The sequence below is a fragment of the Peromyscus californicus genome, unplaced genomic scaffold (assembly GCF_007827085.1).
Source record: "Peromyscus californicus insignis strain IS unplaced genomic scaffold, ASM782708v3 Scaffold_5__1_contigs__length_169319896, whole genome shotgun sequence".
Taxonomy (NCBI): domain Eukaryota; kingdom Metazoa; phylum Chordata; class Mammalia; order Rodentia; family Cricetidae; genus Peromyscus; species Peromyscus californicus.
The window spans coordinates 160,166,128-160,190,421 of record NW_026294573.1 but is presented as its reverse complement, the minus strand read 5'-3'; the positions used below and the strand labels follow the sequence as shown (position 1 = coordinate 160,190,421).

Below are 24,294 nucleotides of genomic sequence, written 5' to 3'. Positions count from 1 at the left end.
TTATCTTGTTCTTGTTTGTAAAATATTTTATGATTATTGTACCCTAAGCACAGTATTCTACCATAAACAAGAACAAGCCAGGCTTTTCCACATTCATTTCCTAGGCCGTTCTCTAAACTCTTTAAATTCGACTTATTTGGCTTCCTGGTAAGTGAGCATATCATAGTCTATCAGGAGCAGGTAGATTGCAGGGCTACTGCATACCCACAGATGCATTCTACTTCCTTTTGCTGAGAACACAGTGAAGAACAGTGCAAGGCATGCTATTGTTCCAAGTCTGGGTCTGTAGCTGGGATTCATCCAGGATGCCAAGGCACACGATCTCAGAACAGTTCCCAAATGACTAACGCCTCCTCAAAGGCCACATCAGAATGCTTTGGCTATCCCAATTAAAAGGGTAGGGGTAGGCCGGGCGGTGGTGGCACACACCTTTAATCCCAGTACTTGGGAGGCAGAGGCAGGCAGATCTCTGTGAGTTCGAGGCCAGCCTGGTCTACAAAGTGAGTTCCAGGAAAGGCGCAAAACTACACAGAGAAACCCTGTCTTGAAAAACCAAAAAAAAAAAAAAAAAAAAAAAAGGGTAGGGGTAGGGTGGATGATCTAAGGCTGGTTTCCCACATTACCTAACAGTGTGTACTTCACCTGACAGACACCCTTTACCCTGCTTTACAACCATGTGGGGTGGCTCTCAGGAGCTGAAGGGCATCATCCTGCGTTAGTATTGTGTCTAGTATGTTCCTACTGTCATGGGCTGGGAGGCCAAGGAGGTAGCGGCTCAATCTATGAGCTTATGACATGAGTATTTCATGTCATAAATAGCAGCTTTGTGTGACATATTTAAATGAGAAGCTGACATGACCTGTCTATCTGTGTTTTTGGTAAAACTGTTAATGAATGCCACTGCTCTATTTGTGGGGTCCAGGAAGTTTTCTGCCTCTGTGTAATAAATACCTAGTGCTCTTAGAGCTGGAAGAAGGGTTTTGCATCCCAGTGAATTGCTTGCTTCTCTTTAGAAAAACCAGGCAATACATACAAAGTCATATTGCCTTTATTTCCTTTTTTCTTTTTCCTTCACACGGCTGGCTGTGAGCTCAAAGTGTGTAATTATCTTCAATTATAGCAATTATCTTAGCCTAGCTCTTTCTTCCCTCTCTCTGCAGCAACTCCAATTACAAGTTGTTTTATTTCACACCGTTTGAAGAAACTTTTATGTGTCTTTATTATAACTTCACTTTTCTGAGTTGATTCTTAACTTCCAGGTAATGCAAATGAAGCTTACTGTTGTATGTGGTACTGCAGACTGAATGGGGGCCTTGTATACGCTGGGCAAGAGTTCTACCCATAGCTAGACCTTTACCACCTTTTACTTAGTTGTTCAGGTTGGCCTTGAAATTGCTCTGCGGCCTTGGCAAGCCTTGAGCTGTGATTCTCCTGCCTCAGCCTCCCATGTGGCTAGAATCATAGCCTGAGTCTCCAGGTTCAGCCGAAGATTTTTTAAAAATTCCCTTCAGTACTGGCATTTGAGTGCAGGGTTACTAGCATGCTGAAGAAGCATTCTATCACTGAGCTGTGCTCCAGTCTTCTCTTTAGCCTTTGAGACCGGATCTGTCGGATACATAAATGTTAAGATGATTAATATCTAATTAGATTTAGCCAGGTATGATGTACTCTGGAGGCTGAGGCAGGAGAATCTCTGCAGGTTTATATCCTGAGCTACACAGTGAGCTGAATGTCAGTCTGGGCTATATGGGGAGATTCTCAAAGATCCAAGACAATAAAACTTAACTAGCATTCCCCTAAAGGCTGAAGGGAACTCTGCAACTCATGGTGAACACTCATTTCTTTGGTTAGATTGCTGGTTTTCAACCTTGGTTACATATTAGAATAACTTGAGACACTTCATAAGATACAAGTGTCCAAGTCAAATGCCCTAAGGGATAGGGCTGGTCACTAGAAATGTTCCCAGGCACTGGAATATATAATGAGGATCGAGGATCACAGAGCTAAACTGTTCATTTATATTATTAAGCTTTTTTTTTTTAGATAGGGTTTCTCTAAGTAGTGCTGGCTGTCCTGGAACCCTCTCCATAGACCAGGCTGGCCTTGAACTTAAGATCTCCCTGCCTCTGCCTCCTGAGGGCTGGGATTAAAGATGTGCGCCACCACTGCCAGACAGTCTAAATGTTTTCTTTGTTGACTTATTTTTATTTTGTGTGTTTTAGTTTTCTGTCTGCGTGTATTTATGTGAATCATTGGTGTGCCTGGTATCATAGGAAACTAGAAGAGAGCATCGGAGCCCCTGAATTGGAGTGATGGTTGTGAGCCTCCATATGGGTGCTGGGAACCAAACCTGGGCACTTTGCAACCACAGTAAGAGCTCTGAGCCGCCGAGCCATCTCCCCAGTGCCAGTATTTTAAACTCTTAACTATCAAATGCTATTTCCTCTCAGCTGTTTTTCCCGTTACAAGAACACTAGCAAGAATAGGAAGGGACAGTGTAAGACATGCAGTTCACCCGTGCGTTCTTACCACACAAGTCCTTACTGGCAATTCCATAAACCGACAGATGCTCTCTGGCTCACAATGGGGGCAGTCAAACACACCAGAAATAGAAGTATGGTAAGCAGAGCTCCACAGTGATGGTTGTTTTCTCGAGCCATCGCTCCTGACTGGTGCCTGAGGCTCAGTGATGCTACCCACCATCATCATCGAGAGAGCATTGTACTGCATAGCACTAGCCTGGGAAATGATCCAAATTTAGTATCTGAAGCATCGATTCTGCTGACTACTTAGAGCTTTCATGGCATCATCAAATTGAATAATCCTCAGTTGAGCCATTGTAAGTGGAGAATGTTCATATGCTTACAGCCCAGTCCCGAACACATCCTACATCAAGCCTGGCCCAGGAAGTGGTGTCTAAGCTCATGGCACAAACACCTAGAATCCCAACATAGAGATTTTGAGCCATTTACCACCAAATTTATTTTAATTTTATGTGTACAGGTGTTTTGCCTGCACATATGCCTGTGTACCATGTGTGTGCCTGGTGGTGGTAGAGGACAGATCCCCTGGAACTGGAGTTACAGATGGTTGTGAGCTAACATGTAAGTGCTGGGAATCAAATCTGCATCCTCCGGAAGCGTATTCGGTGCTTTTAATCCTAAGCCAGCTCCCGGCTCCCTTGAGCCATGATTTCTTGCTGCCATGTCTACGTATTTTTCTTCTTTCCACATGTTTCTGCATCTTCCAAAATCTTAATCTCAAAGTTATAAAGGTACTCATCTGGTAGATAAATTATAAAGTATATTCTAAGATGAAAATTTTCAACAAGCAATGTATTAAATCTTATGGCTTTGAAGCTCAATGCTGCTGTTTTTTTAGGCGATGTGTCAAAGCCGACTAAAACACATTCGTTATTTATTCACTTGCAAAATGATCTATAGTCCTTAGAGGTAAAGACTGTGCTAGAAATCAATAGATTATCTCGATAAGAAATAACTTTTCTTTATGCTTTAGGCCATCTTAGCTTTTCTATTGATCACCATTGCTGAAGTGGACACGATACTTTGTTCAGCTCAGTTTAATAAACTCTCATTGGAGATTTGTCATCAGCAGGTGACCTAACCTTCTGCTCTGAGCTGGTTCCTTCTCCTTGTTCATAACCCTCCATGTATTTTTCTTTCTAGACTTTGATGATGTTGGGCATGCCCTCCCCTTTGAATTTTCATAATGTTTTCTTGAATGATCACCCTTCAGGGTAACATATAGCTGATTCCTTTTCATTTTTCTATCCTACTTAAACATGTTTTTCAGAAATGCCTTCCCCGACCAGCCTGTTGTCTGTGCAATTTGGCTATACTCACTGTTTTCTCTCTGCCGTCCCTGTATGAAAGCATATTGATAGACCCTTGTGTTTATGCTGCGTGTGTCCTAGAGAATATAATCTCCCTGTTGGCCTCTGCAGCTCCAACTCTACCACCAACGATGGTAACTACTGAGACTGTGAGTGGATGCTTGTCTCTGTAGTTTTACCAAGAATAGTACCAAATACAGTCCTGAGTTCTTTGAGCTAGAAACTACTGATGGCTGGTAACAAATGAGTGTGCTCAGATGCAATTTTAACTTATAGTTCTCATGCAATATGCGCATGTTGGGATTTTAATTAGCTCCACAGTGCCAGCTCCTTTTGCAGAGAAGCCAATTTGCATCCTGTGCCTCCCTGACCTCTAGCTGGCTCTCAGCTTCTGCCAGAATGAGCGCTTCCATTCTGTATAACTTGCTATCTTGGCTATTTCTTTCAATTCCCAGCAGAAAGCAGAGAGATGAGACTGTACCCCCACTACTCTGTTGGTATTTTTCTAGAGCGCTTGATTGGAAATACACCATATACATTTGGCTAAGGGCCCTCAGTATGCCAAGGTAAAGTCCTTAGGTGGCTTGCTATTGTTTACATGGCTGGCTTTTGATGGAAATTTCAGGACAAAAACCATCTATTAAATGTTAGTAGACTCATTACAGTCCAGGATTTTTTTTTTTTTTTTTGGTCTGCAATGGTATCCTTATATTATTACCAACATGATACTGAGGGTATGAGGGTACTGGTCAGGAAGTCAGCTGCAGAGTCTTCGGACAAATCCGTGGATATATGGCACAGAGAGTCGGGCACTGCCACTATTTGGAGGCACCTCTGTTTGGTGTAGACTCACACTTCCAATCACATTGAAAACACACCTTTCCAGCTTCCCACACATGTATGGGTGTGTACAGGCACTCTAATTCGGTGGTTCTCAACTGTGGGTCATGGCCCCCTTGATAAATCTCTACCTCCAAAAATATTTATACTATAATTCATAACAACAATAAAGTTACAGCTATAAAGTAGCAACAAAAACAGTTTTATGGTTAGGGGTCACAACACGAGGAACTGTAGCAAAGGGTCACAGCATTAGGAAGGTTGAGAGCCACTGAGAATTTAATCAGTAACTTCAGTGTTTCATTTTTCTAACAAGCATAGAAAAAATTAATAGCATTTAATAGTGTTATCAAAATCAGCTCCATTTGTACCTCATGAAGCATGCATAGCTCAGTGTCCTTGTCCAGAATAGAGCCCCAATAAATCATACTACCTCCTGCTGCTTCCCTTGCCGACTTAATACAATCTTCTTCTCTTCAACACACACTTAAAGGAAAAATCTGCACATTATTGCACTCAAAGCAGTTGATTTTGATATTATGATTTACAACTTATCATTTGCAATGAACATAGAACATGAGAAATCATCAGACTTCTGCACAGGTAGACTCTTTAAATATGCTGAATTAAAAATTACACTTATTCATTTTGTGACCTCTGTGGCATGTGTGCAGAAGTCAACTTGCATAAATTATTGGTTCTCTTCTTCCACCTTGTGGGCTCCAGGGGTCAATCTCAGGCTGTCAAGCATAGCGTCAATGTCTTCACCACTGAGCAACCTTTCCAGCTATCTACACACCGGGCTTTTGAAAGGCAGTAGATCCTTCCAAAGCCAGTGAGTACTCCTCGCATGGCGAGAGCAGGCACAAGCAGACACTGTATCATGTGACCTGAGCAGCTCTATCTGGCCCGAGTTAGAACGTGCCAATCCAATGGGAATCTGAACCAACGGGAACTCGGGCTCTAACCAAAGCCCTTTGTGTCGCCACTGGAGCACTTCTCGGATGACTAACGGGCTGTTAAGGAATCTGCCAACTCATGGGCTTCCATGTTTTCAGAGTAGTCTTGGAGGCTTCTAACCATGGAAAAATATCAGAGCAACTTTTAGACGCGCATCTTGTACACTTATCTGTAATGTGCTCCATGCATCAGTTACAAAGGCAGAGGTCCAGCCGACAGAGGACAGCAAACTGTGGTCTCGTGATTTATATATAAAATGTCCCCACAGGCTGCTGTGTTCCAACACTGGATTCCTAGCTGGTGGCACTGGTTTTGAAAGTTGTGGGACCTTTAAGGGGTGGAGACTTGTAGGAAGTCGATCTTGGGGCAGCTTGGAGGCTTTGAAGTCCAGTCCCACTTCCTGCCCACTGTCTGCTCCTTGACTGAGGTAACACCCCCTGCTACCAGTCCTTCTTGGCCACTATATTAGTTACTTCCTTGGTGGCTGTAATAAAACACCATGACCAGAAACCACTTCAGGAAAAGTTTAGGTTTCAAGAAGGAGAGATGCTTATGATGGTGGGAAGGCGTGGTGGCAGGAACAAGGAGCTGAGAGGTGACAGTCAACTGCAAGTGGGGTGAGAGGATACATCCCCATGCCTTCTCCAGGGGACACACTTCCTCCGGTAGGTCACATGGCCTCAAGGTTCTGTAACCTTCCCAAACAGCACCGCCAACAGGGGACCGGTGTTCAAACACGTGAGCCTGTGAGAGGCATTTCTCACTCAAGCCACCAACCATGATGGGATTTTATCTCCCCAAACCGTGTGCCCACATAAGCTCTTTCTCCCTCAAGTTACTTTTTGTGGAAGCTTTGGTAGCAGCAACAAGAAGAGTAGCTAATTCACATGGCAGTCACATCATGCATGAATACCTTTGCAGTCCTCTCCCCAGTGACGGGACACTGAAGCTCTTCCAGGCCCAGCCTCGGCTCTTTCCCTTACTTTGCTCTCTGTCATTTTCTTGTGTGTGCTATCTATGATCATGGCTTCAATTCCCATCATGTTGCCTTGATGCTGTCTGGATACCTAGCAGAGGGCTCTGTATCCAGCTCACACCTGAGCCTCTCCCCCTGGTGTCTCCCAGGCTGGGCTCTCCACCAGCCTTCCGTTAGCTACACTAGACTGAACCCTAGGTTACCCTAGTTCCCACCTTCCTCGGCTGGTTCCCCTATCTAGTCCATCTTCAAGCTCCTCAGTGTCATCATCTTTACATACTCCAAAGTCTATTTCTTCAACTTATCCTTGTTTCTGCAAACCCAGGGCTGCATTCCTTTGTTGAAGTCACCGGCATCTTGGCATTGAAGGAGCCTACTGGTCCCTACATTTATATTGCTGCCTCCAACCTCAGCCAGACCGACATCTTTAAATAGAAAGCTTGATCACACCAACTTCACATCTTAGGACCTTTAACGGTTTCCCACAGCTCAGAAGATAAAGCAAAGGAAATCATAAGCAGCCTGCTACTTCCTGAATGTTCTGCCTTTTGCACGCTCCCTTACCTCATCCTGCTCACTCACGGCCTGCTACTCCCCCACCCCCACTTCCTGCATCTCTGGAACTTCTTCAGCCCACACTGGCTTTCCCCAGTTCAGGTCTGTCCGAATTGCACCACAGCACGGGATGGAATTGACCCAAAGGTTACTGCCAGGAGTTTTGGTCTTTCCCTCTTTCACAACACCGTGTTTTCTTACGTCCACATGTGGATGGGACATGGTCGGACTGTGTGGCAGCCCTATGAGGAGGAGATCAAACCCTCGCTAGGAGTCAGCAGACACTGCAGTCTCCTCTCTGGCGGCACGATGCCATCTCATCTTCTGTCACACGTGCTTAATCTTGTTGAATCTGGATCCTCGGGTTTGGGTTTGGTTCTAGTTTCTGTTTTCATAATTAGTTGGAAAGTATGGGGTTAGGTTTAAAGATAAGGGTCCATTTGTGCTATTTCCCCAAAAGATTGTTGAGCAAGAGACATGTAACTGTCCCCTGAACTTTAAAGTTCAAATGTTACAGGCCTATTAGAACACAAAGGATTTCCTGAAATTAACACTGTAGTAGGCTGACTCCACACTTGGGTGTAACATGTGCAGTGTGTGCATGGGTGTGAGGATGCTGGTGGCTCTGGATGGCTCTCGGCCTGATTCCCTTAAGTCAGGGTCTGCCGCCGAACCTGAAGCAAGGCTGGAGGCCAGCAAACCTCGGCAATCCTGGCTCCTCTCCTAGCGTGCTGGATTTACCGGCCCCCGCGGCCAGGCACGGCTTTTTATGTGGGTGCTAGGATCTGAACTCAGGTCTGCACGCTTGCACAGCACTGCTGTACCCACTAAGCCATCTTTCTGGCCCCATATTTCCCACTTTTTATGGCAGATTATAAGGAGAAACTGACAATCGCCCATAAAACCAATATTTGATAGCGCTCAAGAGGGATACAGATGGAAATGAGATCTTGACCCAACCAAGTGTCCTGAGCCACTCACTCACTCACTCACGTGGTCACACACTCACTCATGCAGTCACTCAGTCACTCATGCACTCACCCAATCACTCATTCATTCATGAATTCACTCACTCATGCACTCACTCACTCACCCAATCACTCATTCACTCACTCACCCATCTGGTCACACACTCACTCATGCACTCACCCAATCCCTCACTCACTCACTCACTCATGTGGTCACACACTCACTCATGCACTCACTCACTCACTCACTCACTCACTCACTCACAAACACCAAGAGAGCCAGCTCTGAGTCCCTCACCTTCCAACTCAAGGCAGGGAGATGTCCTTAGCTTTGTGGACTACGTCAGAGTCATCAAACGTTTTCATAGGTTTTCCTTTCTGAGTAATTCAAAACTTGAAAATTGATTAGTTAATTTTTATTTTAAAATTATCATGAGTGTTTTATAAAAGGGGTCAATATGATAGAGAGATGACATGGCAAAGAAACCTGCCCTGGGGACAGCACTATCCCTGTGCTGGGACAACCTCTAAAGTCTATGCTTCCTTCTCATTGTGTATTTGGATTAGGAAACATGTGATTCCACAGAGTGAATTTTATCAATGAGCTGTGAGGTCACAGATTGGACAACATGAACCCCAGTGACCAGAAGGTAACACCAACAATGATGCAGCCAGCGAAGAGTCAGCCATCTTTCTCACTTTTGTGAAAAGACAGAACTCAATACATATATTCTGTTGTTTTTTTCAAGACAAGGTTTCTCTGTGTAGTTTTGGTGCCTGTCCTAGATCTCACTCTGTAGACCAGGCTGGCCTCTAACTCACAAAGATCCACTAGCCTCTACCTCCTGAGTGCTGGGAGTAAAGGCCTGTGCCACCATTGCCCATATATATTCTTTTTAACACTAAAAAACATGGTGTGGAGGAGGAGAAGAAAAGAAAAAAGAAAAGATGTAGATTTGACTTTGATGGTTGGGGAGTAACAGAGTTGGAGGAGATGGAGGCAAGCTATTACTCAACACCACCCATACTAGATGCTGGGTACTACTCTGGGTATGGTACATGTCTGGAATTCTAGCACGCAGGCGTGGGATGCAGGAGGATCATGAATTTATGGTCAGCCTTGGCTCCATAGTATATCTGAGGTCAATCTGGGCTATATGAGACCTGTCTCAAAGTGGGCAGGAGGGAGAAGGAATCAGCAGAAGTAGGGGCAGAGAGGGAGGGAGAGAGGTAAGGAGAGAGGGTGCGTGGGAGAAGGAAGTAGCGGAAGAGCGAGAGAGGGAGGGAGATCTCTAAAGGTGACAACATTCTACAATTTTCCATAGTAGAATAGGAGTTCATGACTTAATATGAGAGTGGGACTACTGTAGCTGTGTGAGCAGGAATGAGCATTTACATTTTACCAGCGATCTGAAACTTAGGAATGAAGCACTCACTAAACTCATGGATGGCTTTCATCAGTATAGTTTCAGACAGATTTCAACATATGCATTTAATACAAAGTGTTAATACTGAAAAGTTTACGCCATTCAGGGAACCTGGAGAACTAGTCTCAGATACTTGCATCTAAAAATTTTATTGACAATCATTGTGGCAATTTAACATATTTGCAGGGTTTACCAGGGTAAAATTCTCTTATCTCGGGCTCATCATTCTATATGCCACTTCTAGTTTTGTAAACACATGTCAAAACTATGGAACTCCTCCTAAAGATATAGAAATAGACTCACCAAGTTTAGAATATGAAGCCCAGATGGCCTACCAGTATCAACAAAAGCACTTTCCTTGCCAACATGAATTTTACAAACCAGAAATCACTGTCAGGCCTGCAGAGAAGACAAAGGAGTACCGTGTTAGGTGCTCCACTGCATGGTCCATAAAACGTTATTTTCAAAACAAACACTGCAAGTTCAGAATGAACTCTACTCTATCACCAAGGCACCGAAGCCTTCCAGAAGATTGACCTGCGTGTCCCTGTGTTCCACTGAGAAAGGGGAGTAGAGGTAGGTGTGGGTTTTAAAAGCAGATGCAAACCCTTCAGCACACCCCTTGCCTGCGTCACTTGGAACTTCTAACTACAAGTCCCTCTTCTTTCTGACACTCGGAGTTTCTGGGATTCAATATCTATGTGGTTGCTGAAATCTACTAACCATCAGTGTACTAGGATAGCTCTATCAACCCCCATCCACTAGGCGACTGTTGGTGCAGAAGGAACTGAGCTAAGGCCTACAGCTTCAGACTCGCCTCTGTGGCCTGGAGAGATGCATGCTGAACCTCTTCATCACTCTGCCTCAAGACTTTCTAAAGTCACAAAAGGGACTAAGTGAGGCCGGCAAGAGTCAGGCTGTCCAGGCAGCCTTGGCACTTCTAGAAGTGATAGTTTCGGTGAGCCAGACTGGGGCAGTGGCAGAGAATCCCACCACATGACATCTGATTTAGGGGCTTCAAATTTCCATGTTCTAGGAGGTAGACCCTTTAATGAATTTGCCATAGTTCTACAGGATGCATATGTGTTGTGTGAAGAGTGGTGTGTAGGTGTACCTATCCCCGCAGAGGCCAGAAGATAACGTCAGGTCTTCTTGATCTCTCAGCCTCGATCTCTTGAGGCAGGGTTTCTCACTGACCTCGGAGCTTGCTGTTTTGGCTGTGCGGAAAGCCAGCAAACCCCAGTGAGCTGTCTCCATCCCACCCTCCAGCACTGAGGTCACAGGTGCACATGGAGCTACACCAGACTTTGTATCTAGTGCCAGGGAACCCAAACTCAGGTCCTCACAGTACAGTAAACCCTCTACCCACTGAGACACATCCCTGGCCCTCCAAGTATTTCTTAATTGCCTTTGATGTTTTATTCATTTCAAAACAGGCAGATTTTTTTCACCCATGTCACTAATTAGGTATTCTAGCCGCTAGACAAATAACCTATGCTCAATCTGTTGCACAGGATTTGTGTGCAGTTTATGGATCAATCTGGAACTATGTGGGCCTTAAGAGGTTTGATGAAAATATTTACAATAGTGAACTAAATCAATAAAGGTTTATTAAGAGCCTGGGTTTTGAAATGGATTCTTGCCCATTATGACAGACCTTTAATAGTTTGGGAGATGAAATACTGTATTTTATTGTTTCTGGTTCTTTCCTTGGGTTGACCCTTTATGTGTTATGCACACTGCCATCAAGCTCTGGTGACCACATCAAGTGACAGTCCCTGACCCTGAACCGAGCTACACATGCCCTCAGAGGCAACCTTCCCTACGTCTGTTATCATGCTAGACGGGAAGGCTGCGTGACACTCAACTTTTGTGAGTAGTGTTTCATGGAGGCTCATCTGATACTTTTAAAAAGAAAGCAGTTAAAGAATTTGGATCTGATGGTTAATACACCTAAGAAAAGGTCAACAGTTTCCAGGTATTGAACAGGCACAGTCTGCCAGGTGCTTTGGCACTTGGAACCCCACGGGTTTGTGAAGTAGATGAGAGATCACAGACTGTCACAAGTCTTCCCTCTCTGCAGCCTCACTGCTTGGAATGGGACTCCGTAGCTCGTAGCTCCTTCCGGGAGCCACAGCTGTTCCTCTGCTCTGGGCTGGCCTTTTGACTCACTTGTACCTATGCAAAGCCCTTCCAGCGAGTTGTGCCTGCTGCAGTGTTTACTCTTGGACCCCTGCTTTCTCTCTGGGAAGCCTAGCCTGCGTGCTCCTCACAGACTTGGGCCCAGTTGCCCTGGTTTCTCAAATCTAGTACACCTCTGGATTCAGAGCGACATGGCGGGCTGCAGGCGGACGGTGGGCTCCTGATAAGTCCCGGTGAGATCAGAGCTGCCCAAGGGAGTCAGCACACACGGGAAGGGCCTAGAACTGGGAGCTGAAGCAGTATCTGCTTACCAGCTGTTGAGTCGTAGGGTGGCTTACTACACCGCAAAAGCCGACAGACACACGGTTGACCTCTCTGTACTAACCGCGGGGGCTGTCACTTGTCCGTGCTCCACCAGCGGGTACGTGGTGAAGGCTATCAGTTACCACATCTGACATGAGGGCCTGGGCTCTTAGGTCACATCACTGTCCACACTCAGAAGCCCATACGAAGTGCCCTCAGTGTCAGGGTACTTTCTGTATCGGAAGAACTTGTCATTTCTGTCTAATGAAGCTGCAACTTGGTGGTCTGGCTCTTGCTATTCTTAGTACCTGAAATGGGTTTTCGGCTTCTGAAATCTGCTCAAATGTAACCACTTCTTGGGAATCTCTCATCATATTTGAAGACAGAATTACTTTTCTCTATCCTCTGGGTGATGGTAAAAAGAACCACAGCTGCTCACTCTTTGTGCCTTTCACAGTGTGACATTTCAGTATCTCTTATCAAGAGATGAAATCTGCTTTTCCATCCCCTGAACATAGACTGACTGACTGACTTGCTTTGGCCGAGGAATGTAGCCCAAGTGTAAGTATCAATGTCACAGTTCTGGGAGGTCTGAGACATCTTGTATTCTCAAGGGAAACCTGATGCCCCTTCCAACAAGTCTACCACGTCCCGCTGAGATTCAGAGAGCAGAGTTCTGTCAGCCAGGGTGTCTCCGCTGAAGCCCAGATACGGGAGAACAGCCTAGCTAAGAGGAGTTAACCCACATCAACCAGAGTATGGACACACACACCACACACACACACACACACACACACACACACACACACACACACACACACACACACACACACACACACACACACACCACACACACACACACACACACGGACACACACACACACACACATACACACACACACCACACACATACACACACACACCACACACACACACGGACACACACACACACACACACACACACACACGGACACACACACACACACACACACGGACACACACACACACACACACGGACACACACACACACACACACACACGGACACACACACACACACACACGGACACACACACACACCACACACACACACACACCACACACACACACACACACACACACCACACACACACACACACACCACACACACACACACACACACACACACCACACACACACACACACACACACACCACACACACACACACACCACACACACACACACACACACACACACACCACACACACACACACACACACACACACACACACACACACACGGACACACACACACACAGGATAAACGGCCAGACAAATGGTCACCCTAAGTTTGTGCTGAAGCAACAGACAAGGGTTGTTACTTTTTCTGTTTTACTTCAGGTTTAAGAGATCATTTGTATTTCTGTGGCCGTTTCAAGCCCCCCCCCTTTTTTCCCCCCGAGACAGGGTTTCTCTGTGTAGCTTTGGCACCTTTCCTGGAACTCACTTGGTAGCCCAGGCTTACCTTGAACTCACAGAGATCCGCCTGGCTCTGGGAAGGAGTGCGCCACCACCGCCCGGCTTTAAGCCTTATTTTTGATTGCGATTGAGTTCTTTTATTAACAAAATGAACAAATGATGGAATGTCAAACTAGTCAGAAAAATTTGTTTTCTCACAAAACAGAACTCTGGATTTCTCTCTATAATGATGGTCCTGGGGACTGAATTTGGGGCCTCGTGCTGGCAAAGCCAAGAACTCTGGCCTTTTATCCACGTTTCCTGGCTGGAAGTCAGATCCGTGTGAGCATGGGATCTGATACCTAGCAGGTGCTGCTTAACTCTCATCTGCCGTGGACTCTGTGCCGGAAGGAAGGTGGACGTAAGCAGAACAAGGCAAAGCCAGAACACGCGCACGCGCGTCAAAGTCAGGGCAACCTCTCCCCGCGTCTCCTGGAGGGAGAGTCAGGGTCGGCCAGGAGCTGCTCTGTTTGTTCAAATGCTGGCAAGTGTCTTTCTCTTTGAAACTATGTTCGTCCCCAGTACTCCCCAGCTCAAGCCACACAGTCACAAACAGCAGGAGCATTCTGTGATGGGCCACCTTGGAGGCATCTTGCTTTCCAAGGCAGTAGTCCTCAGCTCCGGTTGCACATTAGAGAAACCTGGGAGCTTTAAAGAAATGCCCTCAGAGATCGGGTTAATTAGTTTGGGGGTACAGCTTGCATGTGCGGACACTAAAAACCTGTGGGTGATCTGACCGAGCAGTCAGAATTGAAAACTGCTCTTCAGCCTTCCACAGATTCCCTTCCATCACACTCATTATGGGATTTAACAATCAAGGTAATTATAACAAAACCTTTTTAATGTGCCTGTAATCAAAACTCAGCACCGATGCACCACAGCTAGGAAATAATTTCTTATACCAGACAGTGACTGGCTGTGAAGGAACTAAAAATGATTACTAGATGAGAAATGTCCCCACGATTAACTCCAAGCACAATGTGAACACTTGGCAGAACCCAAAATATCCTAAAAGCCTCCAACATAAATGGGTATTCAGGGTTTCATTGACCTAAATTAAATAACACATAACAATACTACAGACTGCATTAAATAATACAGCAAAGCTAATTATCATTTAAGTGTCTAGTCTAAAAGCACATTAAACTCTTTCTCTGAAAATATACATCATTTGTGTGAATAAAATCATTTTATCCCAAATTAAGCTACAATGTGGTATTTTAGTGTGATTTTAATTTCAGGTTCAGATTCAACATGGAGATCTCAAAGAATGTGGGTTTTATCTTCCTAGTATGCAAGTAACTCACATGGCACTAGTGCTACTTTCACAATTATAATTATTTTTGGACAAGACTTCAAGTGTCAAAATTATAAATAACCTTGTTACAGAGTATATAATATATACAAGTCACTTTACTGCCAACATTTCATCTTAATAAACATAGGTTCCCCAAGAGCAAAGCCTGCTCAGACCCGACTTTATAGACAGGAAAACAAGGTCAGGAGATAGGGATCACGATCAGCAGTACTCCTGCCCGGAATGTCTGGGTAACCATGTCTGGATGTCTGAGCCTACGTCCTCTCTCTCGGGCATCTGGAGTGTATTCTACTGCACAAAATCAGGGTGCAGTACTGGAGCTGGTCCCCAGCCTTTGCTAAAGGCCTATGTTTTGCCAACCTCTGCATGGTTATGTTCAGTGAAGGATTTTAGCAAGGGCAGAAATGATCACTTTCTACACTAGTTCTTCCTACAAAATGGGCGGATGTCAACTATAGTAATTTACTACATTAGCTTAAATTGTTTATTTTCTAGTCCATCATTAGCTTCTTATATTAGCATGCTATAATTTATAAACTGATATTGGCACACTGTTATCATTTAATTCATATTTTCTTAGAATTTATCTAATTTTTTGAAGACAGGAGTCTCATTCTGTAGACTTGGTTGGCCTTGGACTGGAAGCAATCTTCCTGTTCCATCTCTCAAGTGCTGGGAGTTGTGAGTCACCACACAAGGCTTCTAATGATTGGCTTTTTGTCCCGGGATGGTGTATTACATTTAGTTGGCTCTTTTTCTCTTTTTTTTTTTTTTTGAGAGACGAGGAGGAGGGAGAGAAGGGTAAGGGAATGGCCGGCACACACACTCTTTGAAGGAGTGTGACAGGGATGGGGAGGGAGAGAATGGATGGACATGAGTATTTTTCTTCTGGGATTCAAAGGGGGCAATCCTACAAATTACTGCTCTCCTGTTCTCCTATGAAGAAGAGGGCACATGTTAATGAAGTAATCTCAAGTTTTAATTATGAGAAATACACTGTGGACAGGAGAAAGGTTAAGTTAAAAAGAATGTGACATTTGGAAGGACCTGACATGTGGTTTCTGATTTTTAACATGGATCACCAAAACCTAAAAAGCAAGGGAAAGGGCAGAGTAGAGGAAATAACAGGCATTTCACACACAACCATGATACTCTTGTATAATTTGCCATCACTGGCTTGAGAAAGTTCATATTCTTAAAGCCCACAATGATTCAATGAACATTTCCCTGCCAATGTTTATGTAAAACATTTCCCAAACAAGACTGATTCATCTTACTTTGAAGAGGATTGTCAGATCACAACAGAGAATGCTAAAGCGTTTGTGTCCTTTACAGAGATGCCAAGTATTTTACTCTGACTGGTGCTGCACTATAAATGGGCAAATCTAAAGGCCAAAAAGACCCTCCAGGTTGCCAAGCACAGCACTTCAACATCTTTTTTTCCTAGTACTAATGACTTGTTCTTTCAAAGTTTGAAAATAACAGCTAGTTATGATTCCAAGAAAAATTGTAGTTTACTTCAGTTAATGCAGTGTAAAAGATACTACACTGAATGGGTATGTCTGTTGCTGTCCTGTCCAATGAATACTTCTTTAGATATTAAAACCTTGTTAAGCAGTGCTGTGATGACAGGTGGGTTTTTAAATTAACATTGAGAGTCAACCAAACTTCTTGGAAAACAGTTGAGTCCAAGATGAATAATTCTGAACTTTGTTAGTGGGCTTTGGATGTATGTAATAGCAGATGTAAATTTTATCTACTGTGATGGAAGAAATGAATAAAGACAGAACTTCAAAACTGATAAGCCTGCCAAATAAGGAGATCCTAACAACATCCTAATGCCCAAAGGCACAAAGGAAGGAAAACTAACATATTCTAATGGAATGTAGAAATTCTGGGGAAATCTTTTTATGTAAGAACAATAAATGAGGAAATGTCACTTGTTTCTGATTGACATTTCAAAAACAGTATGGATCTCTCTGTCATGCACTATGTAAAGAGAACGTAAATAGTATAGGGATTTCCAATGACATTTAAGGTTATCATTCATCTGAAGAGGTGACTCCTGGGACAGAAACCTCCAGGAGACCTGGCATGGATGGCGTGGTAGTGTTGTGAGCACAGCTTTATGACATTTTCTTCTAATAAAATGACTACCCCAGTGGACTTTAGGATTTCCTCTGCAACTGATTAGGCTTCATATCAAATTACAATTTTTATGAGGCTACCTGTCTTTAATCAGTCATCCATTATATATATATATATATATATATATATATATATATATATATATATATATATATAGTAATAAAGTAACTGTACTTGATGGATTATAAGAATGGTAAGATTTGAGCTGGGGCTATAGTTCAGCAGAAAAGCATTTGCCCCATCTGTGTGAGGCCCTGGGTTCAATCCCTGATGGTGCAGAAACACACACACACACACACACACACACACACACACACATACACACACACACCTGTGATTTGGGGGGCTGGAGAGATGACTCAGGGGTTAAGAGCACTTGCTGCTCTTTCAGAGAGCCCAGGTTCAAAATTCCCAGCACCTAGTTGCAGGGATAAGAGCCACCTGTAATTCTAGTTCCAGGCATCTGGCACTTCCTTTGGCCTCCCCTGAGCATCAGGCACACATGTGGTGCATAGACACACATGCACGCAAAATGCTCATACACAGAAAATAAAAATAATCAGAAAAATAAATAAATCTTAAAATCTTAAAAAAAAGAATGGCAAGATTCAAATTATAACAAATAACATTATTCCAAAGTTGTTCCTGGGCTTCATTAAGGGTGTGGCCTACTTAGACTTTCATGGTTAAATTTTTGCAGGCCTCATGGCAAATATTTAAATGTTCTATAATACATAAGAAACAACATGTAAAATTTTGTGGGTTTTGGTATATTATTGTTAACTATATTGTCAAATTTGTTTTAATATAAACTTTAGCTGTTGCATTTTGAGTTTTTTCTTACTTAAAAAGTAACATGCTTTTAATTTACTTTAAATCTATTTTGTACTGGAATGCATAACTTAAAATATCTTTTAAAGAAGATTTATTTATTTTATGTGTATGAGTGTTTTGCCTGTATGTATGTCTGTGCACCACATGCATGTCTGGTGCCTGAGGAAGTCAGAAGAGGGCTTTGGACCTCCTGGAGCTAGAGTTACATACAGATGGTCGTGAGCTGCCATGTGGTGCTGGAAACTGTACCTGGATCCTCTGCCAGAGCAACAAGTGCTCAGAACCACTGAGCCATCTCTCCAGCCCCACCAAACAGTTTTGAAATGGCAATTATGCTATATATTCTTGGTTTGGGAACTAAGAATGCAATTTTCAAGCCACATTTAGTATATCATGATACTAAAATAGATAAAAATTGTTTATTATAATAATTAGCATTTATGGTATCTTGAATTTGGACAAAAATACTGAACTTACAAAATTTTTTGTGGTTAATAATAAAGTAACCTGGCAAAAAGCTTTTGGCACACGCGCGCACACACACACACACACACACACACACACACACACACACACACTCATCTCCCAACCCTTTCCTAGGTCTCTCCATCTATGTTAATCCTCTTTACAAGTGTCTTTTCCACATTCATGCTTTTGTGATGTTTGTTTTGGTTTTTTGAGACAGGGTTTCCCTGTGTAACAGCCCTGGCTGTCCTGGAACTCACTCTGTAGAGCAGACTGGCCTTGAACTTAGACATCTACCTGTCTCTGCCTCCTGAGTACTGGGATTAAAGGTGTGTGTCACCACTGCCAGGCCACATTTTTGTGCTTTACCTTATGATCTGGTGAGTTTAATTGGGGCCATCTGTGTGACCATGAACTTTGAGCTATCCGTTGGAGCCTGGAGGGCTCACTGTGGGGACACTAGGGAAGAAGACAATGACCATCTCTCCTTGACAGTTCACAGTCAGCAGGGTGGGCTGTGGTCTTGTGCATCCTTCCTTGATCTATGATTGAATGATGACAGGCTTGGTCGTGAGCAAGGCCCAATGCAAGCAATTATAAATGCTGTGATGGCCGATGGGTTAGTTATGCATTTACCTGAAATTTGTACATACTGTGTTTTATTACTCTCTCTCTCCAAAATCCTGAGAAGTGTGTACAAATTCTGAGCACATGACTGCAGTTAGTAATGTGATAACTGCGATGTTTCTTAATGTTTACTGTCAAAAACTGGCTGTCCTTTATATGTATAAAGAAATCTCATTTAATTAATATTGGAAACTACAGAAAACTGAGATGGGAATTATGAATGTCTACACAAACCCTAGGCATTGAAGTGTGCTTGCTCACCTGATCTTCTCTGTTGACATATTCCAAAACACCTTTCTCAAACATTATTTTCTTAAACATTTAAGTCATCATTTCACTTACCAATTCTTTAAACACAGAAATTGGATTTGAACCATGGTAGTACCATAGTTAGTACTACGACATGTGTACAACTCCTGGACATGCTGAATCTCAGTGATTTTCCTTTAGTATTATGAAATGTGTACAACTCTTGGGCATGCTGAATCCTAATGCTTTCCTTTAGTACTATGAAATGTGTACAACTCCTGGATGTGGTGAATCCCAATTATTTTGGTGGAGCAGCTGCTAGGAAGAACTCAGCACTCTGGGCCCAGGCACATTGTAAGAAATTACATAAGGGCGAAGGGAAAGAAGATGGGGTGCTGAGAACATGGGAAGAAAAGGGGAGCCCTGAAAACATGGGGCAGGCAGAAAGTCAGGCTAGCATGCTTTGCCATTGACAGTGTTTCCTCCAACTGCACCAGGGACCTGGGGCTTTCTGTCATACAGTCCGTCTGGTTTTGGAGAATACCTCAGAACTCAGACAGTCAAGACTCACACATCACACATACCAAGCAGGGCTGTATGGTTCAGGAACTCAGGCATGAGGACAATGTGTGCACGGCTCCCCGTGACTCACATCCACTGAGGTCCCGCATCTTCTTGCAGCAGAACCATAATCAATATCTAAAAGACTATGGGGAAATTTTGGTCTCAAAACTGGGAACAGTTGCTTCTCCTGGGAACATTTAATTGTTTGGGTTTAGAACATCATTAATCACGAAGCAGCAAACACAGTTCCCTTTCAAACTGCTCATTAAATAAAATAAAGTCTGTTTCTCTCATGCCCACCACAAAGGATCTTGTGGAACTCCTCTGTATCCTACCAGCCCTCTTCCCTTCTATTCCGTTCCTCATTTCACTCCCGCCATGCTTTCCTGTCCATTTGTTGTGTATTGTGGTCCTTCTGGAGTAGGGCATGTTCTCACCAGTCCCCGGTTTCTAAAGCTACAAAGAGCTTAGAAATAATCCAGTTCTATCTTGCATAGTTCACAGATGAGAAACCCCAGGTCCCAGTGGTTAGCGTTTCAAAGTCTGACTGCAAGGCAGGGATCCTAAAAGGAATTTATGATTTCTAGTTAGCATACTGTTGCCTCCATGTCACGAGACTCTTTTCTTTCCTGTTCTTAAGATGGCATCGCTTGGACTTCTCCCCGACACAGAGAAACTCTCCAGGCTACACCTTACTTTAGAGGGTCACAAGAAAATTCTGAGAAGTCTTCTAACAAGTGAATCCACTTAACCTTTTCTAACTTGTATCTGTAAAACATATCTGATTATGAATTAAAAACATCTCTTTTGGGGCCATGGTTGGGAGTTATACTTATGAAGGCTCCTTGGAACACACCTTGAGAAGTCTGGGGTCAAGACGAGATCCCAGGAATCAGGTGGAGGACAGAGATGGCCACATGTTCATCTCCTGACGCGTCAGCCTCTGCTGAGGGTGCTCTTGCAGGTGGCAAGTCACATTGTCCCTAGGAGCTCAATCTCCCAGCAGTGGAGAGGGTACTAGGCCTGCTAGAAACACTGCACCAGGAGGGTCATGAAGGAAATGTCTGGAATTTTGTTTTTTAATGATCACTGTCTTTTGTCCACTTTAGATAGGAGGCGATTGATTATAAGTTATTTTTCTACAGAGGTACACACAATCAGACAATGGTTTGTTTCCAAGTGTGTGCCTTTAGAGAGGTGACTGTTTACAGATCCAAAGGAGGGGACAGCTCAGCAAGCTCAGCCCAGATTACAAGCTGTTGTTAGATGACAGTGTTGACTCTCACGTTCTTACCCTCTCTGAACTTCTCTTTCATCTTCAGTAAGATGGGTATCCTAATAATCACAATATGGAGCTATGCAGATTGCAATTTAATACCTCAATGCTTGCCCTTCCCTTTCCAGGAGCCATGATGTGTCCTGTAACAGGAAAACACCGTTCAGGCTTCACTGTGTCTTCCCTTCATACACACTTCTCTTCACAGTGGACAAGGATGACGTACACCAATGGTCACATAAGACCCTTGGTCTCCTCCCCTAAGGACAACTGTAGCTAACCAGTTAATACTGGCTCCTCCAAGGATCTACCCGCCTGTGAGCTCCTACCCCCGTCCCTTCTGATGAGTTATGCTCACAAGTATGGGAGACCAGGTGTCAACAGTAACAATGCTCAGGCCCCGGGTATAGTGGTACTGGGGGTTTCAGACTCAAGAGAAACAAATGGGTTTCTCTTGGATGCCATGGATGCCAGAGTCATGATGGGCCTGCCACCAGGTCCTCTGTAGACAGCCTTGCCATCTAAGCAGCCTCCACAGACTTCCCAACAGGCAGGAGTGACACAGCTCTCTAGGATGCCCTCGTACAACAGCATCTTAGAGATGCCAAGGGCATCTACCCCATGCCCTCAGCAATCCTCTACTCAATTGTTAAAAACAACAACATTTATATTAAAAACTGATAAACTAAAATGCATCAACTGGAAACAAGAAAGGAAGGGAGGGAGGTTGCTGAAGATCTTAGTTATTTTTATTGATTTCTCTGTTGTTCAGTCCCAAACACTGTCATATTAATGCACTCTTCTATTTTTTGTCTATTTATCATCATTCTTATTTATTACTGTGGTTTGTAAGTCTAAGGATTGAACATAGGTCCTCGGGCATATGAGGCATCTACGCTGTTACTGAGCTTTAGCTCCTGCCCTCTTCCTATTATAATCAGAAAAAATTAAAAAAAACAATTAAAATATATGTTTTAGAAAAAAGAGAAATACAAGCATATCTTCAAAAAGATTATCAACAAATACTGGAAAGTTTAAAAACAACAAAACAAATAATTTTCATTAGTCATGTCACTGGCGGTCAAGTGAAAGGTGGGCCTTGACTGTGTAAGATGAGTCTTTACATAGGTGACCTCAAAAGCCGGGAGGGTTTGCAATGATCTGAGGGCCGACGCTATCAGAACTGCACACTGAGAAATCTCCTGATTTATAAAATGCAGTAGCTGGGGGAAATATTCGAAGGGGTTATTCTTCTACATATCTGGCAAGACTGGGGAATGAGGGACAATCTCATGGCAAGCTTGGGGACAAGCTCTAAACTCAGGCCTGACCTCAGCTCGAGTCTGTATTTCTGCCCTGGCAGTATCCAGTCCAGACCGCAGAGACTTTGACCGCTTCCTTCTCCAGTTGGTGCCTTCCAGGTTCTAAGCACCATGGGTGGCACCCTCTCCATGCCCCTTGCCATGCAGTGTTTACTCTCTGCACACCTTTAAATGTGCTTTTTCTCTTATTCAGGGGGCACATAACTGTTTCCATGAGCTTCAGATTAACATCACCGGCAATGGTATGCGTGCTACAGTACACGGAGCAGCATCAAAGGCTGTCTGGAACGTGCAGGAAGTCTTTCTAAATTTCTAGGATTGAAATTCTTGATGCTGCAGTATTGAGATGGGTACACTGCTCTCATAAGGACCTCTCTTTGTAAGACATGCATAATGCAGGGCAAAGAAAGGAAGCAAGGAAAACGGTTTCCCAAATTATAACTTGCATCTTGGTAATGAGAAGCTATTAAAATATATTTTAAAAAATCCCTAAGCTGATGTGTTTCTTAGAATTCTGAGGTTTCCCACTGCTCTGCCGTTTCCCATTCTGTATGCACAGCAGAGGCTCCTGCCAAGACTATTACAGTGAGCAAACAATGTCCTCTCTGTCAGAGCCGAGAATGAATAGTATCACAAAATTCTCCTCTAATGTACAGCCTCCACTCCCCACAAGCCTTCCGAGGAGAGCAGCCTGGGGAGGGGAGGACAGAACGTGGCTCTCCTCTTGCCAATCTGAAACGGCTTTTCAGAACACCAAGGGTGGACCAACACTAACTGTGAATTATCTTCTAATCAAAGAAAGTGGACAAGTAGGTTTTAATTCCCATCGAATATTGTCTTATCCCTCTGGATTTGAGCACACAGACACTTTTGTGAGGAAAAAGGAGGAAGGGCTCATCAAGCAACATCTCAGGGCTTAGCGAAAATAGCCTTTTGCTACAAACTAAACAGCAGCAGAGGGACTGCCCAGAGGTTTGTGTGAGGATACCAGGAGCTGAGGCACAAGTGTGAAAGTGAGTGTGGGCTCTACTGCTTCCCGTAAGCCGTGGTGTCTGCTAAGCTCATGATTCATGGAGGAAGAGCCTGGAGCTACTCCCCTGGATGTAAGACAAGGCTGGCCCACTCTGCTCCGGTCCCAAGGACTGTCTATGTCTCCCCCTCCACGGCTCCTCTTCAGAAGAGGCATTAAGTACACAATCTTCCAAAATGAGACATTTAGAAAGCATTTTGCACACAAATCAATGAAAGGCTTACTTGGTGTACATTTTCAGAAAAGAATAGAGATTTCTTAAAACTTTTCTTATTTGTTGTCGTAGTTGGTGCAGAGTATAATGGTCTAGGCGCCCCCCCCCCCCCCCCCCGCCCCCCGTATGACATGTGCAGAACATATACTTTATCTGACCTTTAATTAGAATCACTCAACTCTTTCGTCATAAAGGAATGAACACTACTTTCAGTCTAAACACACAGGCCCGCTCCCCTCCTCTTTTCCCACACACTTGCCGGCGACCTGTCCCATGATCTCCCAGGGTGAGATGGTGCTCTCTTGGTGACACACTTAGCCAGGCTGCAGGAAGCAGCGACAGCCCTCCTTTCTTTCTCTCACACAGTCCAAGTCTGCACTAGACTAGACAATCAAAGCTCTGTGTGTGCGGTCCCGCCGCCACCGCCATCTGAGAATGCTGACCATGTGCTCGTTCTTCCTCAATGGCAATATTTACCTTGGAGGAGTGCTTGTCCAAAAGTATTTCTGAGTTCTAGTAATGTGTCCCGTTCAAATGTTGTTATGGGAGAGCCCCTCTCCTTTCTTGGCCTGCAACCAAAAAGAAAGAAAGAATGTTGGGGGGCAGGGAAGGCGTATGGATAGGCTGTGAGAGACACTTGCCAGCTTACTGGAAAAACCCTGGCCTGTTTACCAGACATGGAGCTTTGCATTCCTCTCTAAGGAGGCTGCAGGTTTAACTTCTAAACA

At 44.0% G+C, this 24,294-nt stretch overlaps 1 protein-coding gene across 5 annotated transcripts in view; it reads right to left on the bottom strand.

Annotated features, from left to right (window-relative positions):
- The window catches only part of Pag1 (phosphoprotein membrane anchor with glycosphingolipid microdomains 1), a 150,245-nt gene that overhangs the window by 36,174 nt on the left and 89,777 nt on the right, over positions 1–24,294 (bottom strand). For 3 of the 5 annotated variants that reach the window (XM_052715783.1, XM_052715782.1, XM_052715784.1), the window contains one exon: positions 24,044–24,135. The exons of the other annotated variants lie outside the window; for them this stretch is intronic. The gene's annotated coding sequence lies outside the window, so the exon portion shown is untranslated. The remainder of the gene's footprint in view (positions 1–24,043; positions 24,136–24,294) is intronic. 5 annotated transcript variants of the gene reach the window in all.